This window comes from Myotis lucifugus, unplaced genomic scaffold (genome assembly GCF_000147115.1).
Source record: "Myotis lucifugus unplaced genomic scaffold, Myoluc2.0 scaffold_206, whole genome shotgun sequence".
Lineage (NCBI taxonomy): Eukaryota > Metazoa > Chordata > Mammalia > Chiroptera > Vespertilionidae > Myotis > Myotis lucifugus.
Genome location: NW_005871254.1, coordinates 1,391,120 through 1,403,163, shown reverse-complemented (window position 1 = coordinate 1,403,163; position 12,044 = coordinate 1,391,120). Strand labels below are relative to the sequence as shown.

The following is a 12,044-nucleotide window of genomic DNA, read 5'->3' as shown; positions in this document are numbered from 1 at the left end:
AAAGATTTATAAACCCGATAGACACATTAGAAATGGCAAATACAGGGTGGGCATAAATCATCTACTTGTGTGACTGTTCAGACCTGCTGCCGAGACTAGCATTAAGCCACAGAATTCCCATCAAGCTCCTTTGTGGGAAGACAAAGGAAGGGGCATTTTGAGGCAGCAGAGCTAAGGCACTAAGGTGGTATTTCTTCTTGCTTATACTAATCTGGAACTAAATTTTTTGTGTTTGCTTACCTGATTATTTTGTCTCATTACACAGCCACTGGTCTTTGTACCACAGGAGTCTCTGTGATCTTCCTTGACCAGTATACTTGGGAGGCTGCAATGCTCTCATTAACCCTCAGCAAGCATCTCACCCCTCCTGCACTCCCACCCCTACCCAATCACCACAGCCTGGAGTGATTGCTACTGAGAACACTGGACATAACTCTGCGTGCTGGGATGGGAAATCACTCAGAACCACTGTCTCCAGGAATCAAAGTTACAAATCACTGAGACTCAAGGATGTTTCAAAAAATTAAGTTTCTTGTAATCTTTATCTCAATAGACAAAATTTAATTTAAATAACAACAAAACTGAACACAGGTATAATAAATGCCCTTTTCTAGTTATATATCTTTTTCCTTAAAAAAAAAAGGTGGAAATAAAACTAAAAGTTTTAGTATGGTTTTGAATTTTGAGAGCATGTTAATATTATACACTTCAAAAAATAAAATTAAAACAGTAATAATGGGGCCCTAGATGGTTTTCTCAGTGGTTAGAGCATTGGCCTGTGGACTGAAGGGTCCCTAGTTCTATTCCAGTCAAGGGCACATGCCCAGGTTGTGGGCTCAATCCCCAGTGGGGGTGGGGGAGGGCGCACACGTGTGGGAGGCAGCCGATCAATGATTCTCTCTCCTCAGTGATGTTTCTAACTTTCTCTCCCTCTCCCTTCCTCTCTGAAATCAATAAAAATAATTTTAAAAAATCAAACCCAGAAAAAATGGGAATGATGCCCTAGCCAGTTTGTCTCAGTGGTTAGAGCGCTGGCCTGTGGAGTGAGGGTCTTGGGTTCTACTCTGGTCAAGGGCACGTCATACCTCGGTTGCAGGCTCACCAACGGGTGCCAGATGCCGAGCTCACAGGTGGCGAACGCAGCTGCAGCGGCGCAAGACTCTCCCACAGACACTCCCCCTGTGCGTTCCTCCCCCATTGGGACTGGGATCAGGACTGGGATTGGGACGGATAGGGACTGACTGGGGTGTGTGTGTGGGAGGCGATCAATCAATGTGCCCCTCTCACATCAATGTTTCTCTCTCTCTGTCTCTCCCTTCCATTTTCTCTAAAAAACCAATGGAAAAAATATCCTCGGGTGAGGATTAACAAACAAAAAGAATGGGAATGAGGAGAAACCTATAATGGAAAGCAAATGAAAACAAATGAGCCAAATTTTATTTCAAAAGAATAACATAACTACACCGAAGGGAAAGGAAAAAGGAAGGATGAAAGAAAGAATGAATGTAACTTATGAACACAATATTTGACTAATATACCCTCAGTATTGGGCATGAAGGAAAGAATTACAAACTCCCCACTCTTTTTACTAGGTTTGCTTACCATAGTAGTACAGGCAAAGCAATTCTGAAGGTATTTTAGATACATTTCAGGATTGAGCAAATGAGTAAATGTTGATACTGTTGGGAGCCGGGGTTCTCTCTAATGGGAAAAGACAAATAACTCTGGGAGGAGATACATTGCAATGGAAGACACCGGTATGTGCTCATGACATCCCCAATGTGTGTGTGTGTGTGTGTGTGTGTGTGTGTGTGTGTGTGTGTGTGAGAGAGAGAGAGAGAGAGAGAGAGAGAGAGAGAGAGAGAGAAATCTCCTACTTTGCTGAAAAAGTCTAAAAGAGGACATCCCAGTAGCAATGAGCATACCTAGTGCCCAGATCTTGGTATCTAATACCATTCCCCCTAAAAGGAGCAGGACTCCTCAGGGAAATGCCTGATTCCACAATAGGGACAGGACAGGTACAAGATGAGTTCAAAATATTTTTCTACACCAGAAAGTAAGGATATGTTAAAAAAAAATGGTGGGAGAAAAAATTGGTGGGAATGTGTCACATGGATACAGGGACCAATTTGAAGAAGCTCTCACTAGCCAAATCTGGAAGCTAAGTACCAAAATATTAAGTACAGTAATAAATTACAAACTACTGAAAAAATATGAATTGCTGAGTCCACACTGATAATACATAATAAACAGAGAAGAGGAAGGAGAGCTCTTGCTCAGGAGAAAGCCAAAGACTAATAATCAGTAAGTTGGAGAGACCACTAGAATGAGATAATCCTCTTTTTGCAACCATCATGGCAAAGATTGGATCCAGCAAAAATCATTAAAGGATGCTAAATCTACGGTAAATTTTGTCTTCAAGTGTCTTATTAGCTACAAGAAAGGAAAAAAATCCAAAACCTACACAGTGGAGAGATTAGATAACATCTTTACTGGATGATCAAAATTAACATCACCAGTGGGGTCAGATGGCCATCATGTGCCTTAGACACTATCACCTGTGCAATGCTCTGAGCATGCAGAGACTCAAGCTAATCAAGAGCAAACAGCAAACAAACCCAAGGAACACTGTATTCTTAAAACATGTCAATGACAGAGAAGACAAAGAGAGCTGTGGAAACGCTCCATATTCAAAAGGAGGCTACAAGTCATGACAATTAAATGTAATATCTGTCTCTAGACCCTGTACTGAAGGGCAAAAAGGCTATCCATGATTTTATTAGGCCACTTGACAAAACTGGAACATAGATGATACAGTAGATAAAAATATTCAATCAAGGCATAATTATGAAATTAATAACTATAATGTGTTTTATATAAAAACTAGAGGCCCGGTGCACGAAATTCGTGCACTTGGCGGGGGGGGGGGGGAGTCCCTCAGCCTCGCCTGTGCCCTCTCACAGTCTGGGAGCCCTCAGGGGATGTTCAACTGCTGGGTTAGGCCCACAAGGAGGGGGCCTAAGCCGGCAGTCAGAAATCCTTAGCACTGCTGCAGAGGTGGGAGAGACTCCCGCCACCACTGCTGCGCTGGCCAGCCATGAGCCCACATCTGGGTGAGTGGGGCACCCCCTGGGGGAGTGTACTGACCACCAAAGGGCAGTTCCTGCATTGAACGTCTGCCCCCTGGGGGCAGTGCACGTCTTAGCGACCAGTCGCTCGGCCGTTTGGTTGATTTGCATATTAACCTTTTATTATATAGGATGTTTTATTCTTTTCTTTTTTAAAAATATATTTTATTGATTTTTTACAGAGAGGAAGGGAGAGGGATAGAGTTAGAAACATCGATGAGAGAGAAACATTGATCAGCTGCCTCCTGCACACCCCCTATTGGGGATGTGCCCGCAACCCAGGTGCATGCCCTTGATCGGAATCAAACCTGGGACCTTTTAGTCCGCAGGCCGATGCTCTATCCACTGAGCCAAACTGGTTAGGGCAGGATATTTTATTCTTTTAAATATATATATATATTGATTTCAGAGAGGAAGAAGAAGGAGAGAGAGAGATAGAAACATCAATGATGAGAGAGAATCATTGTTTGGCTGCCTCTTGCACACCCCACCCTGGGGATTGAGCCTGCAACCTGGGCATGTGCCCTTGACCGGAACTGAACCCAAGACCCTTCAGTCCGCAGGCTGACGATCTATCCACTGAGCCAAACTGGCTAGGACAGAAAATATTTTATTCTTAGGAAGCACAAACTAAATATTTAGGAAAAGGGGCACAATGTACATAACAAGCTCAAATGATTCAGAAAAAAATTATATGTGTGTACATATATGCATACATATATACACACACATGTATGTATATACACACACACAGAGAAGTGTGTGTGTATAATTTTACTTTTTGTAACTTTTATGAATTCAAAATTATTTTCAAGTACAAAATTTTAAAAATTAAATAGGAAGGAAAAATATTTTTAAATTAAAGTAGTAAATTTGATATATTGAGTTTCCCCAGATTTGAGAAAGAATATAAGACACTATACTACAGGCGAGATTCTAAAATATCAAAGTATTTTCTAATTTCCAAACTAATATTTATTGAGTATCCACAACATGACTAGGCCTCATTAATCTCATAGTACTGAAAGCAATTAATCTCAAAATAGAAATGTTTTAATTAAAACTGCTCAACCAACTTGTGCATACATTAAAGCTTCAATACACTCAATTTCAAAAGGGTCCTAATTAACCTTAACTACACATAAAAATGGAAACTAATGAATCGTCATCTTCCTCTACCAAGAGGTATCACTTCTTACCTCTTAGTTTGAATGAGAATTTAGCTTTAAGTATTTCCTATTTAAAATAGAGAGAGGCTGGCCAGTGTGGCTCAGTGATTGAGCATCGACCTATGGACCAGGAGGTCACGCTTCAATTCCCGGTCAGGCCATATACCCAGGTTGCAGGCTCCATCCCCAGTAGGGGGCGTGCAGGAGGCAGCCATTCAATGTTTCTCTCTCACACTGATGTCTCTCTCTCTCTCTCTCTCTCTTTTTCTCTCCTTCCCCCTCCTCTCGCTCTAAAATCAATTTAAAAAATGCTTCACAGGCCATTTTTCCCCAGTGGACAGGCCTTAGAGATAAGCCTGACAGAGCTACCAAAAGGAGGCCAGTTTCTAATAAGAGACACCAAGTCACATTATGTTCTTGAATTCACATCTATTTCTATTTGGGTGCCCACTGTGACATAAACATGTGTTAGACAAGTTGGGTCTGGAGATAGGAGCCCTAGTTCAGCCCTCACCCTTCTCTACCGATCAGCTCTATGACTTTCACCAAGTCAACTCTCTTTCCAGCATTTTCCCCAGCTATGCAATGGAGGGCAGATCCCTAAAGACTCTGAGTGTAGAATTCCATAATCTCTGCTACAATTTTTCTCCTTTCATTGGCTATTAGACTATAAATTCACAAATAAATTTTTCAGAAATATACATTACTCTTGACCTGAGATGCATCAGTAATCACTAACAAAATATTATTTTAAACAGAATTGTCTTTAGGCCCCACTAGGCACAACATCCCCAAGGCCTTTGTAAATTGAGAGAATTGTGTTCTCGGAGTGAAGTGAACTCTCTTGCATCACAAGTCTAATAGGATATGTGGACTGACTCCAAGTGTGATATAAAAGCATCAAATTTTAACTTCAAGCACAAGTAGGTGCCAAAATAATCACTTAAATTAACCTGCAGGGAGCTTGGTTTTAATTTTCTTTTTGGCATCGATGTTAAGCTATGAAAGAAGTTCAAATAAATATAACATAAAAAAACCACAATTCACAGTGTCCTCCTACATCAGATGAACCAAATAAAAATTGAGTAAAATGATGGATACTCGTACCTAGGTGTGGGTTGTAATATCAGCATGCAATATTAGTAACAACTGTTAACACTGAGCTCCTATCTCATAGCATGTTGGCCGGTAAGCACAAACTCAAGATTTACAAAGATTAACTCACTTAATCCTTACAAAAACCAAATAAGGTAAATATCAGTATTATCTCCATTTTGAAAATAAGGAAATATAGCCACCAAAGGTTAAGTAATTTGTTTAAAGTCATAGAGCCAAAAAGGAGTGGACTGAGAGTCGACCCTGGCAGTCTGACTGAAAACCTCCCGCCCTCACCCACTATGCTGCAAAGCTGCCCCGTCATTCTGGTCTACTCCAAGCAAATTTACCAAATGTCAGTCAGGAGAATTGCCTCAAATTGTTTATTTACATTATTTAAATGCATGCTGGCAAGCAGGCTGAAATAGCATCGATGTGCAAGTACTACTGACGTCCTTCTTCATTAACCCCAGCTGTTTTGTTAGCTCACGTGCTCGCTTATCTGAAAAGCTACCAGCCCACAGGCTTCGGCTTACTCTTCCAGGCCAGCTCCTGTTCTCTAATTGGTCTTGTCCTCTGGTGCGGTTCTTAAGATTTTTAATCTTGACACCACCTGCCCCCCGCACCCAAGCCCCCAAAGGACATAACTAAAGGCTCAATTGTTGGTCCTTTCATCTGCTTTAAAAGCTCTCTCTCTACAAGAACTCAACCACCATCTCTAGAATGCCATCTCCAAATCTAGATCCAGATACAGAGTTTGGCCAATAAAGTAATAGCAAGAGCACAGACACTGGGCTCTTGGGCATCAATCCTGCTTTGAATCTCAGCACTGCCACTTGATATCTTTGTGACCACAGGCTAGTTACTTACTTCTCTATTCCTTAGTTATCACACCTCTAAAGCGACAAATAAACCTACTGAATAGGCTGTTATGAGCTAATGTAAGAAAAGCGCTTAGTACAATTCCTGGAACACAAAATACATTCAACATGTTTAACAACAACAACAACAACATATACTGGTTTTTGAGGATGACAGGCCAAATCTGAATGTGGCTCTGACATTAACTAGCTGTCTCTCTTTGAACAGTTTATTAGCCTCTCTAAAAACCTTGGTCTCCTCATCTTAAAAATGAGGCTACAAACTGAAGGGTAACTATTCAAATTAAAGAACAGAATGCAGCATTTCTTAAACCTGCCTGATTGTCAGCAACTCCCAGAGTGGAAAAAAAAATCGAAAAGGCATTTTCCAGATTCACTAACTCAGTGGCATCTTCCAGGTGCTCATAACAACTATTCTGCTACCTCTAGTCACTTTGAATGCAGTTATCATACAAGACCCCATTCTAGGCCCGGATCCATAGAAGAGAGCAATGCAGAAAGATTAAGAAAGGAATACCTATCAAGTGTGTAGGTGCAAGGCTGTGAGATAAATGGAGAGTATGATGTGTTCTGACAAAAGATAACAAAGAGAAGAGGAACCTGTGGTAGACAAACTGGGGTGACCTGGCCCATAATTCTATTTTTCTACCTTCCATTTCTAAGTAGGCACCCCTTTCCCACTTCCACAACCAGACCTCCCACAAACGCCAGCCAAAGGGATAGGCAGGCCAACCACAGCATGGTAGCAAATGATTTATCAGCATTGTCCTGGTTCCAACCTTTTCTAGAATATTGGTTTTTCTGGAGTTTAGCTAGCTTGATTCCAAAATAGCAAAATAACTAGTAAAAATATCATTTAGGTTTGATATAAATGGGATATAAATTATGAAAGAAAACAAATTTATATACATTTCTATAATCTCAGAAAACTTTTTGTTTAATGTAAATATATATAATATATATATGTCCTCTTAACATCATTAGGGGATGTGTTCAGTGTTTAATGACTCCCTGATTACAATGATTTGGTCCAAGGGAGGGGAAGCTGATCCAATTTGGTAAAACTAGAATATTTCCACAGAATTTTTAACTAAAGGAGTCCCCTTTACCTTAGGGACTCAACTGCAATACTGTAGGCCTGGAACTATTCGGTCCCGGCTTCTGCCATGTGGAGATGACCAATGAAAGAAGAGAACGAGGCCCATCATCTTTAAACAACACACACGAAAGGAAGCATCTGATCTCAGGATGCCAACTCTACACTGCCTCTCAGCCACATCAGCCAATAAAATTCCCTCTCATACTTAAGTGATAAGGTACACGAGTGTCTTTTGTAACTGAAAGAATCCTAACACAGAACTATTTTGCAGGGTGGGGGAGTGGGGTGGGTAAGAAAGGGGGATTTTTGTGGAATAGTTAGCACTAGAGTGGAGTCTTAAAGAAAAAGAAGAAATTAGCCAGACATAGACAGTTTAAAAATATGCAAAATGGAAAAAAATGGGCAAAACTGTAATCTAACGAAAGGCACACAGAGGTTGTTGAATAAGTTGTTAAATAGAAATTCTTCGAGCATATTGTATTTGCAAGTCACTTTTGGGTAGTGAAAGTCAACATGAAGATACATTTTAATTCTGCTAAACTAGCAAAGGCATAGTCTCCCACAAGTTAGGTAATACAATATGGAGACATAAAAAATAAACACTGAAGGAAATGCAAAAAGAAATAGACAAAAACACAATAAAACAAAAAGAACTTTAGTCACCACTCTACTGTTCTTGCTGCACTCAATCCCTTCACAAAGCAAAGCAATAAAATTAGAATGATAAAGGTCTGATCTAATGGTGGAATCTAATAGACATAGAATAAGTGCTACACCATTCAGAGGCAACTTTCAACTGCCAACATAGTATCTGCAACAACTGACTATGTTAGGCCACAAAGAGAAGCTCAAAACTCTGCAAAAAGTAGAAATAATATTATCTACATCTTTGAATACCATGCAATAAAATCCAAAATAAGGGATAAAAGAAACATTAAAAAACACAACAACCATTTAGGAATGGTTTTAAATTACCTCCTAAAAATCTCTTGGGTGCCAGGTGGTACACTTAGGGCAGGAGCCCTCTCCACAGTCTCCACTGAGATGAGATAAATAAAGCATCAAAAAACCACATTGCTTCCACCTTAATAATGAGAAAAGGCCAAGTGAGCTACAGAATCCTAACTTTTCCTGAGTCTAGCAGGGAGCCGAGTTTGCAAAGTAACTGAAGTATGACAAGCTCCTTTCAAGACAAGATGAGACACAGATAGTATTATTTCTGAAAGAGCACAGAAAAAAAGAGGTCGCCACCATAGAAATGGGTAAGAATAAATCAGTTAAAACTAACAAAATGTTAAAAGTCTAGTATGGACTGAGGGGTCACTTTGGAACAGCTAGGAGCCCCCAAAATAAGAAGAGTTCACGGTCACTCAGAAGCGTTTCCGCAGGGTGCTCAGAAAGATGGGGGATCAGGCGGGAGGACAGAGTGCCCCTTTGGTCGCACCGGTGTGCAGGAGGCCACTGGCTGCTGCCGGGGGACAGGCACCAAGCCTTTATTCTTGTATTATTATTTATTAATTATTGTATTCAAGCAAATGATTCAATGATTATTCAAGCAAATAAAGGGGAGAGAATGATCAAAAATTCGCTCCAGCCCTAGCTGGTTTGGCTCAGTGGATAGAGCATCGGCCTGCAGACAGAAGGGTCCTGGGTTCGATTCCAGACAAGGAATCTCTCTTCCCCATGTCCCTTCTTCCCTATCCTCTGGTTGCCTGGGGCAGAAAGTTGTTAATAAGTGCTTGTTGAATGAGTAAATCTGTGAAAAATATTATCTTATTAGCTGTAAACATAATATACGACAGCAGTTCAAAATTAAGTTTTTATGAATTGCAAAACTTATATACAATTGGACAACACACATATTAAAAACACTTTTGCCTTATTTCTAAGAGAAATACAAGTTTAAGGATTTACATATCCCCCCCGTTTTCCCTCCTTTCTCTTGTAAGGTAGGGAGAGCACCTGATAGGTCAGAAGAGACAGCTAAGGATGGCAGTAGAGAATGTTAACATTGGCCCTGTGTTTAACTGCTCTTAGGGGGTTTTAGCTCCCCAAATTTGTGTCATCTATCAATACTCTGAATTGGATAAGAACCTCTAATTCTTTATGTACCTGCTCTATCTCCCTAACGTGAGTTCATTAGCAAACATCTTTCTTGGTGCTCTCCTCCCTTGGAGATTAATCTAGGATTTAAATGTCCCCTTGCTCATGTCTGTGATGTGACCAATGAGAAGGTGGGCTTATAAAAGAGGAGCTTATACTATTCTGATGGCTGACTTGTAAAAATTGTAATATGATTGACCTATAACATTATATTAGTTTTAGGTATACAACATAATGTTTCGATATTTGTATATATTGAGAAATAAATGATCACCACTGTAAGTATAGTTAACATTCACCTCCATACATAGTTACAAAAATTTATTTTCTTGTGATGAGAACTTTCAAAATCTACTCTTTTAGCAATTTTGAAATATACAATACAGTATTATTAACTATAATTGTTATGCTGTTCATTGTAGCTCCATAGTTTATTTATTTTATAACTGAAAGTTGGTACCCTTTTAAAAAAATACATATTTTATGGATTTCAGAGAGGAAGGGAGAGGGAGAGAGAGATAGAAACATCAATGATGTGAGAGAATCACTGATCAGCTGCCTCCTGAACACCCGCTACTGGGGATCCAGCCCACAACCCATGTGCCCTGACCGTGAATTGAACCATGACCTCCTAGTGCACAGGTCGATGCTCAACCACTGAGTGACACTGGCCAGGCATGGAAGTTGGTACCTTTTGACCCTCTTTAGCAGTTTCAACCCCCACTCCCACTTCTGGCAACCACCAATCTATTCTTTGTATGTATGAATCTATGAGTGTGGTTTTTTTTTGTTTTTAGATTCCACATATAAGATCATATGCCATTTGTTTTTTTCTATCTCATTTATTTCACTTAGCATAATGCCCTCAAGACCCATCTACGTTGTCAGAAATTTTTTTGTTATAAAACCGATGTATAGGAGAGGCAAAAGTAGGTTTATAATTGTTTGTATGAAAAAATACAATAATTAATAAATAATAATACAAGAATAAACTGTGTTTTGCATCCCCATAATTATAAACTTACTTTTGGCCCACCCTATATGCTCACAACAGAAAAATTCAGATTGAAAAGAAAAATAACATCTATATCACACAGCTAGAGACACTTAAGTTAATCTTTTTTTAAAAAAAATTTTATTGATTTTTTTACAGAGAGGAAGGGAGAGGGATAGAGAGTTAGAAACATCGATGAGAGAGAAACATCGATCAGCTGCCTCCTGCACACCTCCCACTGGGGATGTACCCGCAACCAAGGTACGTGCCCTTGACCGGAATCGAACCTGGGACCTTTCAGTCCGCAGGCCAACGCTCTATCCACTGAGCCAAACTGTTTAGGGCTAATTAAGTTAATCTTTACATACAGATAAACATAGAGAATCTCAAATTTGTGTATCATACTTGATGCTCATAGTTTAATTTAAAAAGTGATTTATATTACATATACAGTACATTTCCCCCCAATTTGGCAGATTCCAAAAGAATCCTTCCATGTCATCAGTTATATTTCAGCAATAGATAATAATGGCTGCATATTTCATTACATAGATGTACCATAATTTCTTTCTTTTCAAAATTAGTTTTAGTAAATAATCCCTCACTGAAGGACACTATGATTACTTCTAATTTTTTTAATGATTATTCAAGCAAATAAAGGGGAGGGAATGATCAAAAAATCGCTCCAGCCCTAGCTGGTTTGGCTCAGTGGATAGAGCATCGGCTTGCGGACAGAAGGGTCCTAGGTTCGATTCCAGACAAGGGCACATGCCTGGGTTGCAGGCTCGATCCCCAATAGGAGGTGTGTAGGAGGCAAGCAATCAGTGATTCTCTCTCATCATTGATGTTTCTATCTCTCTCTCCCTTCTTCTCTGAAATCAATAAAAATATATTTTTTAAAAAGTCACTCCAAAGTTTTAAATCTCGATAATTGAGAAAATGAATTACATAATAAAAATCTTTAAATACTATACTTGATAGTCACCAGCAGAAGCAATCTGCAGTCTGAAAAGCTTTATGCCATAAAGAAAGAAATGGAAGAAACACATTTATAAAGCTTCCTAAATGGTCCAGCACAAACGACCAAGGCTTATGGCAGACGTGGCTTCTGGATTGATGATACAAATGCACTCATTCATTTCACTTCAAAGAAAAACAGAAAAAAGTGTCTGTCATAAGATCAATAAGTCCAGAGTGAAAAACAGGTTTCCTCAAATTCAGGATGATAAAGAATTTCATAAAATAAAACCCAGAAATTGTTTTCTATAGACTTCAAAACACTGAAAATAACATGAAATTTTTGAGTTGAAGAAAATGTGGGCAAAAGTCTTTAGAATAAAAAAATAGAGAAGATTTTTCTAAATACATCACAAAACTGCAAACATGTACAAATTAACTTCATATGACAACAACCCAACAGGCTGAAAATAAGTGGAAAAAAACTAAGAAAAATACCTGCAACATATGACAGTCAAATAATTAATATTTCTTAATATAGAAAGAGCAAATGAAAAATCAAAATAACTCCTTACAAGCTAAATGGGCAGAAGACATGAAAAAGCAATTCACAAAATA

At 39.3% G+C, this 12,044-nt stretch overlaps 1 protein-coding gene across 4 annotated transcripts in view; it reads right to left on the bottom strand.

The window, feature by feature from the left end:
- PARG (poly(ADP-ribose) glycohydrolase) overlaps positions 1 to 12,044 on the bottom strand; it is a 184,458-nt gene that overhangs the window by 2,226 nt on the left and 170,188 nt on the right. The window lies entirely within an intron of this gene.